A 19790-nucleotide genomic window follows, 5' to 3' on the forward strand; every position below is an offset into this window, starting at 1 on the left:
GGAAGGAGCATGAGGCTATGGGATTCTTAGGTTAAAGAATGTTAAGCAGTAAGAGCATTGATATATCATTTGGCATTAAGATCCTTTTTCGTGTATTGGGGAATTTCAAGATTGAAGGGTGTCATTTCCCTTTACAGAGACACCAGGAGACCCGATGTTCTCTTTTACCAGCCCCTTCCATAATCTTAAAACCCAAACCCTCTGTCATTGAGCGGATTCCTATGATCAGTGACCGTATACAGAGTTCCTGAGGCTGTAAAATGCTACAGGAACAAAGAATCTCACCTGGCTCCCCAGGAGAGGCTAGTGGATTTGAACTGCTGACCTTATGGTTGGCAGCGCAATGTTCATCCCACAGCACCGGTATATAATTGCTCTCGTCTTCTTGTGAATATCACCTGTTGCTTTGTGTCTAGCTGTGATGCAATTCTTCAAAGATACCACTGGAGGGCAGTCATGCCACAATATGAATTCCATTAACACCCAAATTAAACAGACAATTCTCCTTGTGACAAAACAGCCTCATGACTAAACAGGAATAAATGTAAAAAAATAAATATCCAATTTTATTTTTACGGATGAAATAGATATTAGTAAAATCTTTGATGTATAAGAGCTGGGATTTGGTTCTGAGATTTCAACTACACCCATGTCTGTCCAAAAGATAAAAGAAAGTATGAATTGCTTACAAATGTTAAAGGCAACATATGTACATGTGTGCTTAATACGACTGAATGCTGGATTGGTAAGAGTCCCCCAGTAAAATGATTAATTTAAAAAAATAATGTCTATTACTTTGATTGTGGTGATGGTTTAAATATTTATCAAACTGTACATGCACACATGCACGAGATAAAGATGTCAATTGTCAAAAGAAAACGGAAAATCACTGCATTGTTAACTTATTTCTAGAAGAGATATACACAGTACCACAAGGCAGTCAATTAATAAACAAAGATCTCCCTACAGATGAAAGTCTAATATTTTAAACCTTATTATATAACATGATTCCCTAGAGACTGTCTCTTTTCTAATGACTTAAAGTCATTGTCTCAGAGATATGCTAATAAGTCCTTATTTATTTATAGAAAAAGTCTTTATTTATTTATGAATCTGTTGTTTAAGTAAAATAGCACTTCCACAATTCTTAAGAAGCAATTCTTTGTTTTTAATCAGACAGCACTTCCGTGGCATATGACTTGGAATTTATTAAAATAAGCAGAGAAAATGGCCAAATTTACATTTGCATTTACTTTAGTATCCAAGTCCACTTAAATATTTATTCAATATTTTGATCAAGTGTTTCCCAGAAAAATTCATCATCACTAGCTGAGAAAGAGAAAAGAATGATAGTGTGCTAAATAAGTTCCTGAAAGATCTATTACGTATGTTTCACAGTTCACGTGGGTCTAAAGCAAACTGACTGAGTTTATTATTCATTTGAGACAGATGACCAGGTCAAGAAGAAGGCCTGATGATACAGAAGTGAAGCACTGATCTGCTCACTGAAAGGTGGCAGCCCACCCAGAGACTCGCAGAAGAAAGATGGAACCATCTGCTCCTATAAAGATTACTTCGTGGACTCATAAACCACATGGATCTCAACTTCCCCTGTGCGGAGACCAGAAGAACACGATGCTGCTGGTCCGCAATCACTACCGGACTGCTCGGATTGGGATCACAGAAGGTCCCAACAGAGTGGGGGGGGGGGGATGGAATAAAACACAAACATCATCAAAAGGGTCAGGCTCATTGGTTGGATAGACGACAACCACTCTCAAGACCATATACACCCTTCAAACCTAAAGCTGAAGCCATCAGCAGGGATCACGTTTGAGCTCAAGCTATAGGCAGGTCTATAAAGCGACCAGTAACGTCCTGAGCAACGGACTCCTCCCAACAGCCAGCCTTTGTGAGCCAAGGGGCAGCCTCTCTCCAGCAACAAAGCCCAGAAGGTCGGAAGGGACTGGAAATAGTCTGTATAATTCCCACTTTCCTCTGCAAATGGTGAACACACCCAACTGCTCACTGAAAGGTTGGAGGTTCAAGTCCGCTCAGAGATGCCTTGGGAAAGAGGGGGTGGGAGACAGAAAGCCTAGTGATCTCTTTAAAAAAAAAATCAATCCTTGAAACCCCATGGAGCACCAAAACAAACAAACAAACAAACAAAACAAACTCATGGCCATCGAGTCAAGAGTCAATGCTGACTCGTAGCCACCCCCCTGGGAGTTTCCGAAACTGTAACTGTTTACGGGAGTAGACAGTCCAGTCTTTCTTCTGAGGTGCGGCTGATGGTCACGAACTATCGATCATTAGGATTACAGCCCAGCGTGTAACCGCTACACCAAAGAGCTCTTCAAATGTACGTGAGGTCACCATGCGTTGAGATCAACTCCACAACAACTGGATACTAATTTCCAACCTAATATTTTTTACACCGAGCATGTCTACAGTACTTATGAGCATACAGGAAGCACAGAGTCGATGCCTGGTAGGGGTTAGGCTGCTAACCGTGAGACAGGAGCTCCACCTGCACGAGCTGCTCCTCTGGAGGAAGAGGAGGCCATCCTACCCCTGTGAAGATTTACACCTTCTGACGTTTGTAAATTCGTCCTTCTTACAAAGTATATATATTTAAAACAAATTGATGGGGTATTGTATAGTCAACCCGTAGGGAAGTCCATGCTATCAATTGTTTTCTCATGTAATGTTATCATCGTTTAAAAGAGACAATCACTTCAGAGCTTATTGGCATCTAGATATTCAATCTATTTGTGAAGTTCTTTGTTGGCTCACTGGAAGAAATATCTGAATTTGAAAGAAAAGGAGGAGTATCTTATTGTAAGTAAAACATGCATCTTAGGAAAATATGCTTTCTCTTTGTTTACACATTTTTTGGTAATCATGCTTTAGTGTCAACAGTGGAGCGTTTGTAAATCATTAAACTATGTGTATTTGTTTAAAAAAAGAAAAGATTTACACCTTCAAAAACCCTGTGTAGGGCTCCTGTGAGTCGGAACCCAGTAGATGGTGATGTGCTGTGGTTTTCCGGTGCCGACAGAAGGCGCCCTACCTACTCTTTCAGACGAGCTTTGGACAGTTAAGAACAGGGAGTGTGGTCCAAACCTGCCAGTTGCTCTGTGGGGGAAGGTGAGGGCTCTACCCCATGAGGATGGACAGCCTCGGTGACCCTATGATGCGTCAGAATCCATCGACGGGGCAGCGGTAGACCCGGCACATGTATGCAGACCAGGTGAACTGATCCAATGGCTGCAACAGGTTGGGCACTTAAATATAAGAGAGGAAAATGAGGCTGTCCGCCCCATGGGCTTTGGGGATATTGGACCTGGGATTATACTTTTTAAACAGATTATCTCCAACAGACATTTGTGAAATTCAGTGGGTGCTGTGATGTCTGACTGACAGCCACAAACAGAAAGACAACAGAGCATAAGACTGACTGAAAGCACACTGGGACACAAGACCGTCAAGGGACAAATCCTTACTTTCCATGAATGCGGAGACATTTCATGCCTCAAGTTTTCATCTATATAATAGTGGTCTCTATCATATCAGATTATGTGGAGGTCAACAATACATAAAATACTGGTGCATATCAAGTCTTCAGTGAAATTGGCTATTATTACTCAAAAACAATTTTGATCATTTTCTACAATGTTACTATATTTTATCTCACTGTTTTAAAAAGTAAAGGAAATGTTTGCTATTTGACTAATCTTAGAGCTACTGATTGATATAAAATTTATAGCATAAAATGGAGAAGCTACTTGAACAGCCCCGACTGTAATCTGAGAACATATTTGCGAATAGCACAGCCTGCAGAACTCGCGGCATATTTCACCAAAAGTAGGAAACAGGCACCACATTTGATGTAACCATGCCATTTGCAAATGCAAATTGTGGTGAAAGGATTTGAACATTATTTCATTAGCCTGTCTAAATTCAGAATTCAAGGTGATTGGGGTTAGATAATGCTCCCCATTGTTTGCAGCTTCATGAGAGGGTTGGGGGAAATTAAAATTCCAGGCAGTTTGGGCCTGGATGTAACGATGATGCTAAAGATAAATGGTAAGCGATACTTTAAGAGCAGCAGGTACAATCTGTGCTGAAGTCATACTGCCAAAATCAGGTTTCATGACATAATTCAAGGACAGCCAAATCCGTATCCCTGCTCTTCAGCGGATCTTAAACTGGCCATTTCTTTTGCATTCAACCACCAGAGAGTGATCCCTGTGCTTTGTCAGTAGCTTGTCATTGCTATGCTAGAAGTAGCCCCAACATTGTCCGAGTACCAAAGAACAGATGTGTGTTTGAATCAGATGACCTTGAAGGTCTTTTCCACCATAATTCTAGCATTGTCTCAAACTCAAAAATGCTCCGTGAAGCCAAGCAGGTTACATAAGTGTGGAAAGTGGGGACAATGGTGACTGGGTTGATCATTCCCCATCTAAACAAAGCAGCTCTATTCCATTTCAAACCACTATGTTTAAGCAGAAATTCAGGCTCAGGATTACCAGATATTCTGAGTTATAGAGAAGCAAGATTGGCAGACATTTACGTAAAATCCTCAGTTTTAAGCTATTGGCCACTGATTCAATTTTAAAACATTATGTGGGCTAAATATATGTTTACACCTGTTACCTGGTCTATCTATGTACTTCTAATTCCCAGATTTGTTAGCAGATGATACCATTTGAGTATATACATAGAGAGGTCGGTAGATGGTTATTGGTCTTGATATAAATATATGCATATACAGATCCATACATATATACACCAAAACTCACAGAATTCAGTCTTCAGTCCTTATTATATCAGTTAATGGAAGTGTTTAAACATAAACCATCATTTTGAGTTAGTTTTTAAGAAATTCTTCCTAAGTGAAGCACACCGTTTTAATCACCCCTCCCTTTAAAAATAAATCCCACTATCTGTTTGGTAGTGCTATTTAGAATTTACATGTTAGAACTAATTTTAGCACACTATAATAATATTTTGTGATTCCAAAGAAATCATAATTTAGAATGAAAACAGGCTAAGAATAAACAATTACTATTGTCAGTGACTTTGGATTTTTATTACTGTCATTGTCCAGGTTAGTGTGATTCATACAAAGTGGCGTTAACTGAGAGGACTCATTGTGGGGGGAGAGCCTTCTGGATTGGAAGGTCCATCTGCACTGGCAGAGAATTCCAGTTCTGAAGTACGCGTTCATCAAATGGTTGGTAGGCGGCGTTTTGGTGGATGAGATTGACTGAAGATGAGACCGAGCCCACTCAATGTTCACTCAGTTTTCAAGCATATAAACACACACAGACACACACACACACTCAGACTTAGTAATATGTCCTTAATATCACATTTTATTGCACTTTGGAGCTCCATTTTGTTTCTGTGAGTCTAGAAAATTTCAATACACCAGATATTGCTGTTTTCCCTTTTTTGGTAAGTTTTTGTTTGTTTGTTTATTTTCACGTCTCTGAAAAACTCCTATCCACAGAAAATCCTAGAAATTTTCTATACATCATAACACTTTTGGTTAGAGTTTTATTTCTCTTGTTCAAAGTATCTTTTTAGCTGTTCTTGTAGATTTTCTTCACAAGGTAAACAGGACAAAAATGTGACACACCTTTCACGCATTAAGAATGTGAAGCTGCCTTTTCGAACCCTCTCCGTTGCCTCAATCGTGCTTGCTAATAAGGTCGCGTGTCATCAAGTCTAGTCCAACCCACGGAAGCCCTAAGGCACCGAGGAGAACTGCTCCTAGGGTATTGTGGGCTGAAATCTTTACGGAACAGCAGGCCTTTTCTCCAGTGACGCCATTGGTGGGTTCAAATCCGTTTGGGTTAGCTAATGAATGCTTGTCCATTATGCCACCAGCACTAATGGTAATAGTAAAACCTACTTTTTAAAAGAAGATATGGCTGAATGATTCGATGTCATCAAAATGTGCCTGCAGATCCTCCTAACAAGAGATAGAGTCTATTTCCCCACGATGGGGTCTGGGTCGGCCTGGTGACTTTGACGAATGGAGTGCGGTGAAGTGATGCTGTGGAGTCTAGGACAGGGACTTTATAACCTCCACTTCCACTTTCTTGGGATGCTGCTCTGAGACCATGATTTTAAAAAGTCCATGTCGCCTACTGCAGTAGGAGGAAGTCGTTGAGAAGAACAAAGAAGTCCTAGCAAACAGAACCAACTTCCAACACAGCCATGAGTGTGGCCATCTCGGAGCTTCTAGCCAACTAATCTTCCAGAAGAATACAGCCTCAAGAGCGTGCCCAGATGAAATCCACAGAGAATTTCTTTTATTTTTTTTTTAAACCAGTAACTTCTGGGGTAGCTTATTCTGATATGTTAGGTAACTGGAGCAAACTACAACTCCGAAAGATCAAATGATGTGCTTGTTTGAAAGTGAAGGATGATGCTAACGTTTCGAACATGGGTGTGTAGCTTCTGAAACACCAGTACTTTTTGCTCAGTGTGTGTCCTTGCCTAATTCCTAAATAGATGGTGATTACTGCCAGCCACTAACGAAAGGCCCTCTATTCGAGACAGAAAGGAGTCTGTAAGAAATTCCCAGTGACCCCAGAAATGCCCCACAGGACTTCGCCTGCTCCACTTGAGAACCCCAGAGTCCCTGAACTCAGATTGTACACAGCCCAAGATTCCCATGGCATTATTTCACCAAAGTACTAATGGAGAGCCCCGAGGGACAGGTGGCATAGAAATGTTATTAGCCTAAAACCTATCCAGTGAATAACATTCATGAGTTGATTCTGATTTCTTAGAGCTCAAAATGCTACCCTAGCAATTCCAGAAACACTTCAGTCTTCCAAGAGTACCAATAACTTCAGCTTGAAATGAAATGTTTTGTGGTTCAGAGGGAAGTTTCAAGTTCATAATCTTGAATTTATTTCTAATACTTTCAAGCCAGAATGCAGGCTAAATAAATACATTTTTAGCAATAATAAGTCATCCAAAGTATGTGATAGCTACTTGAATAAGGGACTGCCACTCAAAACAAATGGCTGCATTTAATGTCTCCAGCATCTGTAGCAAGTCAATGTCTTTGAGGAAACTAGGAAACCCATCATTTGAAAAACTGAATAATTATCACCTGTGTAGACGTTACTTAGAGATTTGATTTCGTCCCCATGAAGTAAAAATTAAAGTAGCCTTGGAAACGTTCAATGGCCACCTCCACTGAGAGAGATAGTCTCTCTCCATTTAATACTAATTTTCTGCTAACAACTTTCCTTGTTTTAAAGAGTACCAAAAAGAGAAATGGTGAGAAATACAGAATTTAGTGGAATATGTACAAATTTAACCCACAGAGGATAATCAGCCCAATGACAATGGAAGGGAAAAACATAAAATTGACGCTCTTGTGAACTTGGAGCATCTGTGTGTGGCTGTTGTTTTCATTCGCTCCACTCCAATTTAGTTCTATTTTCCAGGCTTGTTGGCCATGACTTTCTAACATATATTTTTTGTTTTTGCTTTTCAATCTTATTACATATTTTCCCAAATCTAAAATACTCTGCCTTTAATCAACTCTGAGAGTGATGTTCGAAAGGCAAGTAAACTATGTTTTGGGGCTATAAGATAGAGTTAAAATGCAGTGATTCTTAAATGTATTCTGAGGTAGTTTCATGTTTATATTCTCTTGTTATATTAAGTATAATAGTGTGTTAGCTCCATTGTAATCTTCAGCTTAACTATCAATAAACAGATTTCATTTGGCTAGCTTTGAGGTTAGGTAGAAGGCATATTGACTAATAGTGGGGTTCATAACTAAAAGTAAGCTTGCTGGGGCCTCAGCTCTCCCCATGTTCCCTACAACCTACATTCATCTAGAATTCCTCATAAACTCTCCCAGAAGATGAAAGCCTATTCCATCCGAGAGTAAACTAAGTAGAGAGCTTGTAGAATTCTCCTTGTTGATGCTAGTGCCTAATCTCTTGGATGAAGAGCCCTTCCCTCACTGAGCCACTCAGGCTGCCATCCACGCCATTTCTGGTGTGTATTCACGGCCAGCCCCTCTCCTTATGGACCTGCAAACAGGGGAGCATCTTTACAGTTTGGGCTCTTACATCAATGTTCCCCAGGAAGACCTTCTTTACCCTACAGAAAATTTTAATAGCTAAAGTCACATAGGGAATTTCTTGATCTCAACACCAAACCATGTTCACTGTCAACATGTTGGTTCCAACTCATAGCAACCCTATATGAGGTTTCTGACCCTGTAAAACTTCATGGGAGCAGCCAGCCTCTTCCTCCAGACACGGTCTCATGGGTTTGCTTTCAACAGCTCAGCACCCGACACAGCGCCACCTATGGCCACTGAGAAGAATGTAAATTTTAAAAAGGAAAAAATGGGTCCGACAAGATTAAGTACCTGAGAAATCCATGAAGGATGAGCACTGACAATGAGGCTAAACATAGGTTATCATTTAAGAAGCATAATAAATGCACAACAGAGACTTCAGGGGGTATAGTCTGAGATTGTACTGGAGCAAAATAAAGACAAAGTTAAACATTACATATGAAGGCAAAATTAAATCGCAGTAAAGTTTGGAAGTAGAGAGTAAGCATACAAGCTAATCATTAATTCAATCACAGTACATGGCTAGGTTATAGCATTTAGTATTAGCCTTATCTTTTTCTCCAATTCTGTGATTTTTTTTAACTGTGCCGTCTTAAATTCCTTTTCAGTTGTAACGTCCTAATGTGCATATTATATTGTATTGTCACTTCGAAACATTAGGTCAAATATTTATGTGCTTTGTGTTTTAGTTTATAAAATATATTACAGGTTCACTTGAATTTTCACTCACCCTCAATATTGGATTCAAACACCGTGACCTTGAAGTCACATTCTGCAGCCCCTCACCTCAGTCAGTAGGCTAACAGCCTCTCCTCATGTCTCTGCTCACTCCTTTAGTCTCCCCTCTGAAGACTGTGAACTCTTTGCAAGAGAGAGGGAGACTTGGTCTTTTATCTCTGCACTTCTGGGTACTGAAAGCCCAGTAAAGACAATGGATACAAAGGATGAATACAACGGATACAAAGGTGAAAGTCAACTATACTTAAAAAATGCAATTTTAAGGAACAGTAGAAAATCTCTGGTTTGTTTAGGAATATATTGGAGTGACAATTGTGATGGCTCATGCCTCGTGAATTAAAAGAGAAAGGCTTTTACACTTATCCATTGTTGGAATTCTACCTATAAACACTTAAAAGCTAACATAAAAGATATGCTGGCACCGGCAACATGAATCCACTTGCAATGCTAATCCACTACTTCAATCATTTCAGTGATTGTTCACATCATGTGCATCCATGGTCATTTTTCAAGGTTGTATTCACCGAAAAATCTAAATTATCCACTCCAGTGTCTAGCTAGAGGTAGTCCCTGTGGATAGTAAAAGGAGCATCGCGGGACTATCGTTCTCACTTATCTACACTTTGCAACATGAAGGATTTTAAGCTGGCGATTTAAACATCGAGTCTCATATGCCTCCCCCGCCCCCACAAAAAAAGAGGACTAAACGATTGCCCAAAGGATCATTGGGGGCGCAAACGGCTTAAGGACTCCAAAGTCCAAAAAGACAGTGTTCGGTGGCTTTGAGTCGGTGGTGCCTCGTGGAGGACACCTCCAGCCCCACGCCCCCTCGCACGGCTATTCTTATGTTTGAGCCAGTGGTGGGATTTGGTCAGTTCCCACTGGGTCGGCAGGGCTGATGCCTCATTTCTTTGTTGAGTTCAGTGAACCAGTTATTAAAATGGCACTGTCATCAGGGTTCTCTCGACGGTGGGGGCAACCCCCTAATATGGACACCACAAATTTCCATTCCTTAATCGTTTGTGACGTTCATCTATGCAACAGCATGTTCTAAGCCCCCAGAGTTTTGTTTATTCCACCCCTAGGTGGAAAAATTTAAGACAGACCTATGCTTGTAATATTTATTTATTCATTTCATAGAACTCATTATACTTTTGATGAAATACTACATTTTATTCCCTTGCATTTGTTACTTCAGTCAACAAACATATAAGTAAAGAGGAAAACGGCAAACAACCAGAGCGACACTTTTATTCACACCAGCGTTGTGTGACACCCAAATTACCACAAGACAGGACGTGGCCTATGAGCGAGTTATGCAATTTCTGAAAGTGGTCAAAGAGCTAAAAACATTGTCAGAACAATTGCTGTATGCTCAGCAGAAGGAGGAGGGCTTCTCAAAGATGCACATAATACACTCAGAAAAGGGCAGTCTCCTCTTTCTATTACATCAAACGCAGCGCCTTTTGTCCACTTGGCCGACTTCTAAAGTAATAGGTCCTACTCCTGCCGTGAAAATATGGTTATGGATAAATCACACAGCTGATGACGCTTGGATAAAAGCGAAGAATATCGCAAATGAGGACACAATCAAAAATCAATATGGAAATATCTTCAAGGGCAGTTTTATTGTTTTTTTTGTTTCATCAGGCATGATTTAACATTCTTTTCATTAACATTTTAAAACCCGTAGTGTAATCTAGCTTTGTATACCTTTTATTGTTCTTGCTTAAATATTAAAAATATTTTTATGAAAAATAAACTAGTTTTCAGCATAGCATTTTTTTATACTTAAAACGTAAAGCCCACCGCTGGTTTGGGGCCATTGGGACAGCCACTGTGTCAATCCTTCTCATTGAGGACCTTCCCCTTTCTCACTGCTCTCCTTTCCCAAGTATGAGGGCCTTCTCCAGGGACTGCTCTCTGCTGACACACCCACGTGAGATGAAGTCTTGTCGTCCTTGTGTTTAAGGAGCACTCTGGCTATACTTCTTCCAAGACAGATCTGCATTCTTTTGGCGGTCCATGAGACTTTCAATATTCTCCACTAACACTATCGTTCAAATGCATCTGTTCTTCGAGAGTCTCCTCATTCACCGTCCTGCTTGCACACGCATATGAGGTCATTGACAATACCACGGCTTGGGCCAGGTGGCCCTTAGTTCTCAAAGCAATCTCCTTGCTTGTCAACACGTTAAAGAGGTCTTGTGCAGCAGATTTAGAAACACATTGGCAATCACTCTTGTCAGGAGTCAGTTCAGACTCACAGGGAACACGCGTGGTTTGAGGTTTTGACTGCTGCTTCCGTGAGCACTGACCGCAGATGCAGGCAAGACGACATCCTTGACAACTTCAGTCATCTCTCTGCTCATCATGATGTCACCTACTGAGGGGTCTGAGTGTGAGAATTCTAGTTTTATTTACAGTAAATTGGAATTCAACTCGCAGGTACACAGTCACAGTGTATTTGTAGGCAAAACGCAAACACTGCAAATATGAGCTGAAGATAATTGACAAAAATTAACTTTTTGCAGATCTCATATTTTCACATGTCATTTAATCAAGAAATATTTGCCACACCCTCGGAATGCACAGCCAGCACAGTAAGTGCTAGGAATGTAAGCAGGAACACGTTACTTTATGAGGAACAAGAGAGAAAATTATGGAATGTAATTAATAAGTCTACTCAATAGAAGTAGAAAAGATTCCCCAAATAAATAAGCTTTCAAGTGATACTGGAATGACCAGCTTTGTTTTTGATGAAAAATACATTTTTTACCACCAGAACCCTGAATTTTATCACGTATTATATAAAACTATTTTAAACCTTAACCAACAACAGTCTGTATATGCACCTGGCACTTCATCAAAACACCTTGACTCCAAACCAGACAAAAAAGACAAGATTCTGCTCAGAGCAGTTGCTATGGCTGCAGAGGTCCCCAGGATTTGCAAAGATGATGCATTCTTCACATTAGACAGACAGACCTTTCCCTTCATTAAATTTTCAACTTCCTATTACTTTCCTACTAAATGATCCTTAATGTCATGCTGCTAGGACTAAGATAGTTGAATTACTGATTAATGAGTGAAAGTCAGCAGCATTCATTGGGAGGAAAGGCCCAGCCATTCCAGTTGGGGATCAAAGACTTACTGTGGGATAGAATCATGCTCTTTAAAGGAACTAATGATCATACAGAGGGGTACTCCTTTCAAACTTAAGTCATCAAAGTGCATAGTCACTTCCCCTGGATAGCAGTGAATAGTAAATTTAAAAATCTAAAGAGGTAAGTGGTACTTGATATACAGTAAAATCTCATTAATACAATTAAGTAAAGACAAGACTGTCGGGAGGGAGGGGAGAAATGAGGAGCTGATATCAAGGGCTCAAGTAGAAAGCAAATGTTTTGAGAATGATGATGGCAACAAATATACAAATGTGCTTGACACAATGGATGGATGGATGGATGGATTGTGATAAGAGTTGTATAAGCCCCCAATAAAATGATTAAAAAAAACAAGACTGTCTGAGTTTCTAAGAACTCTAAATTGTTTCTTTTTAAATGCAACGTCTCTAAAATACACATCATAATACATTTCTAAAGGGTCTGGTAAGAATAACGTGTCTTTTATAAAAAATATCTGTACAGAGCCTGGTTTGTTAAATGTGTTTTACATATTTAAATGGTGTCTTCTAATTTTGTTTCCACAGTTGTTATGGGCTAATATGTGCCCACTTGCCCCATGCCCCGCAAAAACATACGTTCAAGTCCTAACCTTGGGTACCTGTGGATTGTGGTGTTCTTTGGAAAGTGTCTTTGTAGCTGTAATTAGGTCTACATGAGGTCATACTGGAATAGGATAAAAAGAAATGAGGCTATGCAGGCATCAGAAGACCCAAACAAACAAACAACAACAACAAAAACATTGTTGAGAATGAGGTGGGTCGGTGCAGTGACCTAAAACCCACCTGTAGACACTGGGACATCCCCTCACAGAAGGGTCACCAGGAAGGGATGATTCAACCAGAGCCCAGTATAGCACTGATGAAACACACACTATTTCTCTGGTTTCTTGAGTCTTCCTCATGCCCCACTCTCATGACCCCAGTCCTGCCTGTCACTGTGGGCTAGACCGGAGCATGTGCACAGATACAGATAAGAGATAAGAGCTCAGGACACACGGAATCCAGGAACAGGAATGGGAGTAGCAATACCAGAAGGGTCGGGGGGAGATAGGGAGAGGAGGGAAGGAAGGAGGAACCAATGGCAAAAATCGACACATAGGACCACCCTCCTCACCCCCACCCCCAGGGGGACAAATGACAGAAATCATGGGGGGAAGGGAGACAGCAGTGGGTATAAGATATGAAAATAATAATAATTTATAATATATAAAGGGGTAACGAGGGTGGGATGGAGTGGAAGAGAGGACTGATACCAAGGGCTCACTAGAAAGTAAATGTCTAGAAAAGAATGATGGCAATATATGTACTCATATGTCAGAGACGATTGATGTATGGGCTTATAAAGTGTAACAAAAGTTGTAAGAGCCCCCAGTAAAATGATCTAAAGAGTTCATGGGAAATTGGCATTGGAAAGGGGATTGTTGCGGATGCAGTTAGGTGAACATGTAGACCGTTTCCTCTTCCTTACACTCCACCTAAATGTTGCTCTAGTCTTTAATATTTTCTGCTTTCTTTTCAGCTGAGATCTGTATCTGTTTGACTCAGTTATTCTTGTGAGATTTGGTTGATGCTGTTGCTTGTCTTTTAAAGGTTTTTCTGTGTATCAAGTCCAGGATCGGCAAATCTGTAGAGAAAGGAACTGGATGAATTGCTCCTGAGTGGCATGGCAGGGGAGGTTGGGGGAAAGACCGATGAGGACAAGAATGAAGAAAATTTTCTAAAACTTATTGTGGGGATGACTGTACAACTCTTCTTGATGTGATTCAACTATTGAATTGTATGATACGTGAATTATATGCCAATAAAACTGTTGGGGAAAAAAGGTACTGGGAAATTTTCCAAATACTTTTTGAAGCTCCCTTCATATCGCTGGTAACTGCAGATTTGAACACTGTAACATGCAAAAGACTATACGTGTCATGAAACTGGTTTTCCTGAGGAGTTTAGCCACTCAAAATCCTATTCAGAAAAAAATAATCATGTGAAGATTGTACATGGCTGAATTTATTTTCTTTCATTTTTATTAGGATCTGTCATAAGATAATAAAGTCTTTATCAATTATATCGGGTATATAAACCTGTTTTCTCAAGCTGTTCCAATTCCCATCAAGCAATTTAAACGGCTTCACATAATTTTGATATTCTATATGATTATCCTTCATTTTCAAATTCTTCTAGTGATATACCGTGGAAAATACCACCATTGCAACCAAAGAGGCTCTAGTACACCAAACCAATCCCACTTTGGCAACCCACACAGAAATGTCATTCTTAGAAAAAGAACAGTATAGATTGTTCTGTGCTAGGAATCATCTTAAACCCACCTAAACCGTGACACAGGCACACCAGTCTCAGGCACATGCCACAGGACACAGTTTCCTGACAGGCACACCAGTCTCTGACTTCCTGTAAGAGGAAGACAGCCCCGTCAGGGAGAGCCGCATGGATCAGAATCAAGACATGAAGAATACGGGGTAGCAGCTGGCCCTCCTTGCTCACTTTTACAGTATAAACTCCTGCAGGTTTCCATCTTCAATCAATGTTTGATATTTAAGCTATTTAATTTGGTTATCTGTGGCATGTCAAGGGGAGGCTTATTAAGGCAAAGAGATGACCCCTTGTACCAAGTACCCAAATATTTATTTCCCTCGACTCAACTCATTTTAAAGTAGGACACATCGACTCTGATCAGAAGGCATGTCCGTAGAAGCTGAAGAGGTTAGAAAAAGAACACAGAAAAGAAGGTAGCTTTCATTCTTTCCACGATTGCTCATAAAAACAATTTTAAAGCCACCCACAGGATGCTGAGCAATCATGAAACTAAGCTAGGTGAGGTAAGGTCCCTGCCTTCAAGGAACTGAAAATATAGACGAGAAAATCAAAGCGCAAGAAGTCAGTGCGATTCAAAGATGCTGAAACTAAAAGTTTAAATTTGGGGATGACAACCCCTCAGCCCGCGTGGCTTTGGGGACGATTGTGTTGATGGTAGTGTGTAAGAAGAAGCAAGCGTTGAATACTATTCATAGTGCCTGAGTTTATGGCCTGGAATTCAGACTGAGAAAAGAGATGGGGAGGGGAGTAAAAGTAAAGGCCTGGTTGTACCTGAGGGACCAAACCAAGCGAAGCAAACACACTGCCCTGCAGCTGATTCTGACGCACAGAGACCCCGAGGTCAGGACAGCGGAGGGCTGCCCAGGCCATTTCTCAGATGGCTCCTCTTTGCAGGAGTAGAAAGCCTCCTCTTCCTCCTTCTAGGGGCTGGTGGTTCCAACTGCTGGCCGTTCGGTTAGCACCAGGCTCCAAAGGGGCCTAAAAGAGTTTTGTTATGAAAATATTTTGTTTGCTTTTCTAAGCTTGAATTTTCCCCTTTTAAAATAAATGGGCATAAAAAATAGTCTTCAACTTTCCAACTGTGAAGCCGTCCTCTAAGATTCTCTAATCTGAGGATGATAAATCTTAGGACTGTATTAGGGCTGCCTCCCCGGGCGCCCACGGCTGACAGTCTTTGTGGAAGCAGATGGCCACCCCTCCTCCGGTGGAGCTGCTGAGTTCCTACCGTAGGCCTGTGCATTAGCGGCTGAATGCTTGACCCTTGTGCCACAATGGCTCCCTAATATATGACTCTAAGAAAGCAGATGTACCATTCTGTATTTTGTGGACCCTAAAGAGCTCCTAAATGATTTTTTTAAAAACTTTGTTCATAATATTTAAGGGCAAACATTGCTAAGTAGTCAACTGCAGATGTTTTGCAATCAACCTACCTGGGAGGTTCTACATTTGGCTCTGCTACCCATCAACCATGGGGTTTTTGAGTAGATCGATGAGGGACACACTTGGCTACATAACAAAGCGGTGAAGGTTTGAGTCCACCCGGAGGCACCTCGGAGGAAAGGACTGGCCATCTATAGCCACTAAAATTAACCATTGAAATCTGGTGGAGCATGAGTTTGCTCTGACACACATGGGGTCACCATGAGTTACGCTATGGATTACTTACCAGCCGTGTGACCCTGGGCATTACTTAATCTCTTTAAACCTTCCTCTGTAAAGTGTCAATAATATTAATGACCCCTAGGAGGGACCGAGGACCCCTTGACACAGGCCATACAGAATGCTCAGCCCAGGCTTTGTCACCTGGAAATTATTCCGTAAACTGCACTTCTATGTTCTTAGATTTGCCTTGGTCTCTACGGTATGATCGGCACCCTGGGAGCCCCGACAGATATTTCTTATTAAGCACACCAGGTGCTCAACTTAGAAACTTAGAACTTATCTTCCCATCCAGTTTGTACCTGCTGGTTTTACCTCCTTATTCTTTTGTGAATCATTCTTTCACCCCTGAGAGGTAAATGCCCATCTGTCATTTGCATTAGAATAACATCCACACCATCTCGCCACTTCCAGTGCAGTTTCCACGGTGACCTCTATACAGCCCACATATTGCCATAATGTCTCCCCTTATTCAAGGTTCAAGCTTCCCCAAATCACAGCCCTCTCTACCTGTCTTTGTTTATCGGGCTGTGGGGGTGGGGGTGGGGGTGGGGAGAGGATCACAGAATGCCCTCATGTCAAAGTATAATTAGAAAGGTAGACGAAGAATCAAAGAGTGGACGGTCCATTGTAAAGTATACCAGTCACATCCCTCTTCTCGCGATAAGGCAGGGACACTGCTTTATAAACTCGAGAAGGCACAAAATAATTTATAAATTATCAAGGGTTCATGAGGGAGGTGGGAGGGGGCGGAGAGGGAAAAATGAGGAGCTGATGCCAGGGGCTTACGTAGAGAGCAAATGTTTTGAGAATGATGAGGGCAATGAATGTACAAATATGCTTTGTACAATTGATGTATGTATGGATTGCGATGAGAGTTGTGTGAGCCCCCAGTAAAATGGTTTTTTTTAAATCGGGGAGGCTTTGTAGAGAAGGCCAGGCAGAAGGGGTTCACACCTGGATGTTTTTGCTGCTCTGACAAGGAAATGGGAAAATGTTTGTCAGCCACAAACCAAATGCACGATTTGAAGACAGAAGAAACACGCGCCGGAAACTGTGGTTTGTAAGCTTAATTTTGCAGAGGAAAAAAAAAAATGATGCTTGTTTCCAGCCCCACCCATTGGACGGGCTATCGTCCTAAATCATTACTAAGTCATTGCTTCACTTGACCTTGGCTCCCTAGACACCGCTGCTACTATTGACCAGCAGAATCCAACATGCTGATAAAATAATGCCGTAAACAACCCTCAACAACTCTGCCTTCTGGAAGCGCTGCTCCTGCCAATGAGATCACAGCCTGTCGGCTCAATCTGCCCCTGGCATATGGGCTCACTTTAAATGGGGTAATAAATAGCATCAGGCAATCCAGTTCCTCTCCTTTCTGAGATCACATTACAAAGAGGCACAGAGTCCCGGGGAGGGCTGTGCCGGAAGCAAAAGAGATCAAGTTAGAAAAAGCACACACACAGAGTGTGAGCTTGATCATCTAACTAGTTCTGTCGTAAAGCGGTTCATAGAAAGTTCTCCACAGGCAGTCATCAGGACAAAGACGTTCTAATTTCTAATTAAAAGATGATGAAATTGAAGGGCAATTGAGTTTCCCCAGCTCACCCAATAAGGTACAGGCGCACAAAGTGTTTTGTCTTCGAAGTTTACACGTCGATCATCAGGGCCAAGGCAAAAGTGGACAGAACCTTCCTCGGTGGGGTCTGCTCCGAAGGCAGACATATTTGGGATCTCAGGGCAGGCTCACTTTTGAGAAGCTTAGACGTTCACTATTGTTCCGTGTAATTGCGTGGATGGCCAGCTGCTGGCTTGGATTCGGTAGCCAGTTGTAAAAAGTGAACAACACGTGCATGGAGGCGAAGTAGAAAGCAGGCTTCCTTGGGGACAGCTTGAACGCAGTCAATAGCTCCATTAGCTGAGGGTGGCAGAGAGGCCGAGGGGTGCGCACAGAACTCACCCAGGCACTGCCTCTTCCTGCCGCGGCTCACTGGATGGAACTTCTTTCACCGGTTACTGCGTAATAGGACTGGATGGTCCTGAGTCATGAAGGGATGTTCCGGGTTCAATTAGTCCATCCACCTGTTCCTAAACCCAAACTGCTCTTAAACTGATCTTGGTTTCTATAGTTCTATGCTTTTAAACGGTCCCCCTGTTTATTCAAGTAGCCCAAGCTTATTGAAAAGTTATTGTACTATCTAGGCAATTGGGAAGAGACAATAACTAAAATCAGCTATAATTCAACCCCCTCAGATCTAATCAGCATTGTAATATTTTGATGTATTTATTTCTAATTTATTTGTGTATTTATAAATCATCATCAAAGGGGACTATTTTTATAACTTTGTATGCTTCCTCTTGATAATATACCATGAGAATCTTCCTATGTTATCTTGTCTTGAAAATAGTTTTATTGGCATGTACTTCATATGTCACACAATTTAATCATTCAACCATATTAAGAAGACTTGTGCAATCATCTCTACAAGTAATTTCAAAACATTTTCTGCCCGTCCTGGTTGTCAGTTCCCCACTTCCCCCTATTCCTCTCCACCATGCCCCTCAGCCCTGGCTCAGCAAACTTGGACTTATCAGCCATTTCCGGAACACACATGTGGCTCTGAAGTAAAACTGAACACTTTTAAAGGCTGTCTGCCATTCAGATAATGGTTTTATTTGTTTGTAGAATTTATTTATGACTCTTGAATAAGTTTTCAATTGTTTTGAGGGACTGGGTGTGTTCTTGCATCTCAAAAGTGTGCTGATTCCTGCCTGAGGCAATTGTCAATCCAGTCATTGTCTCTACAGATCCACCTATCCTGGGTTTTATAGACAGGAAATCATAGAAACACAAACAGGAATATTCATTTAAATGACTGTTTAAACTCTCGTATGAAAAGGTCAAAATATATTTACATGTGTCTATGGTTCAATTGTTAGTTTCTTTTGCTGTTAATAAATAATGCTGCAGGGGTTATATTTTTATATAAATCATTGTTCAAACTTACAATTACTTTCTTCGATAGATGTAATTACTGGGTTAGGAAACCTGGAACTGAACTTAACCATCATGGTTCAACTTTCAGCCAACGATAGGCAGGCCTATAAGGTGAATACTAGTACCGAGGAGGTGTTATTATGAGAAGAGTCAGCCACAGGAACTCAGAAGGGACAAAGCTCGGGGGCAGGGAAGGATAGGCAACCAGGGCTAATGGCAATGGTATACACCGGGACAAAGGGGAAACGGTGCCGTGACCTGTGGGGAGTACAATCACAGTCAAAGAAACAAAATGTGCACGGAGTTTTGATGGAAACTTTTTTTTCTGTAAACTCTCACCTAGCTCACAAACACGAAAAAGGGTAGGCCATTTTGACCCACCAATTGCACCATGGGGGGGGGGGGGGAAGGGGCCGCACTGGGTTTCCGTGAAGACTGCCGCCTTGGAAGCTCTGTGGAGAGAATCTGCTCTGTCCTGCTGGATGGCTATGGTTGGCAGGAACTCTGTGGTGCACAACAATGGAAAGCACGGCTGGTCTGTACACCTTTACCAGATCAGAATTTCAACAAAATACTGTATTTGTTGAAAACAATGAAGGAACCAATTATTAATCTCTTCTAAAGTATTACACCAATCTGTACATAAAGCATGTTGGGAAGACAAACTACAACAGAGATTGAGTGACTTTCACTACAATCTTACTAAATTATTTTCAAAAGCATTCGTGGAGACAAGACCAGAG

At 41.3% G+C, this 19790-nt stretch overlaps 1 protein-coding gene across 12 annotated transcripts in view; it reads right to left on the reverse strand.

Moving 5' to 3' along the window:
- ANK2 (ankyrin 2) overlaps positions 1-19790 on the reverse strand; it is a 402581-nt gene that overhangs the window by 352527 nt on the left and 30264 nt on the right. The window lies entirely within an intron of this gene.

The sequence above is a fragment of the Echinops telfairi genome, unplaced genomic scaffold, assembly GCF_000313985.2.
Source record: "Echinops telfairi isolate 266 unplaced genomic scaffold, ASM31398v2 ScPeMD7_7468;HRSCAF=8506_0, whole genome shotgun sequence".
NCBI lineage: Eukaryota > Metazoa > Chordata > Mammalia > Afrosoricida > Tenrecidae > Echinops > Echinops telfairi.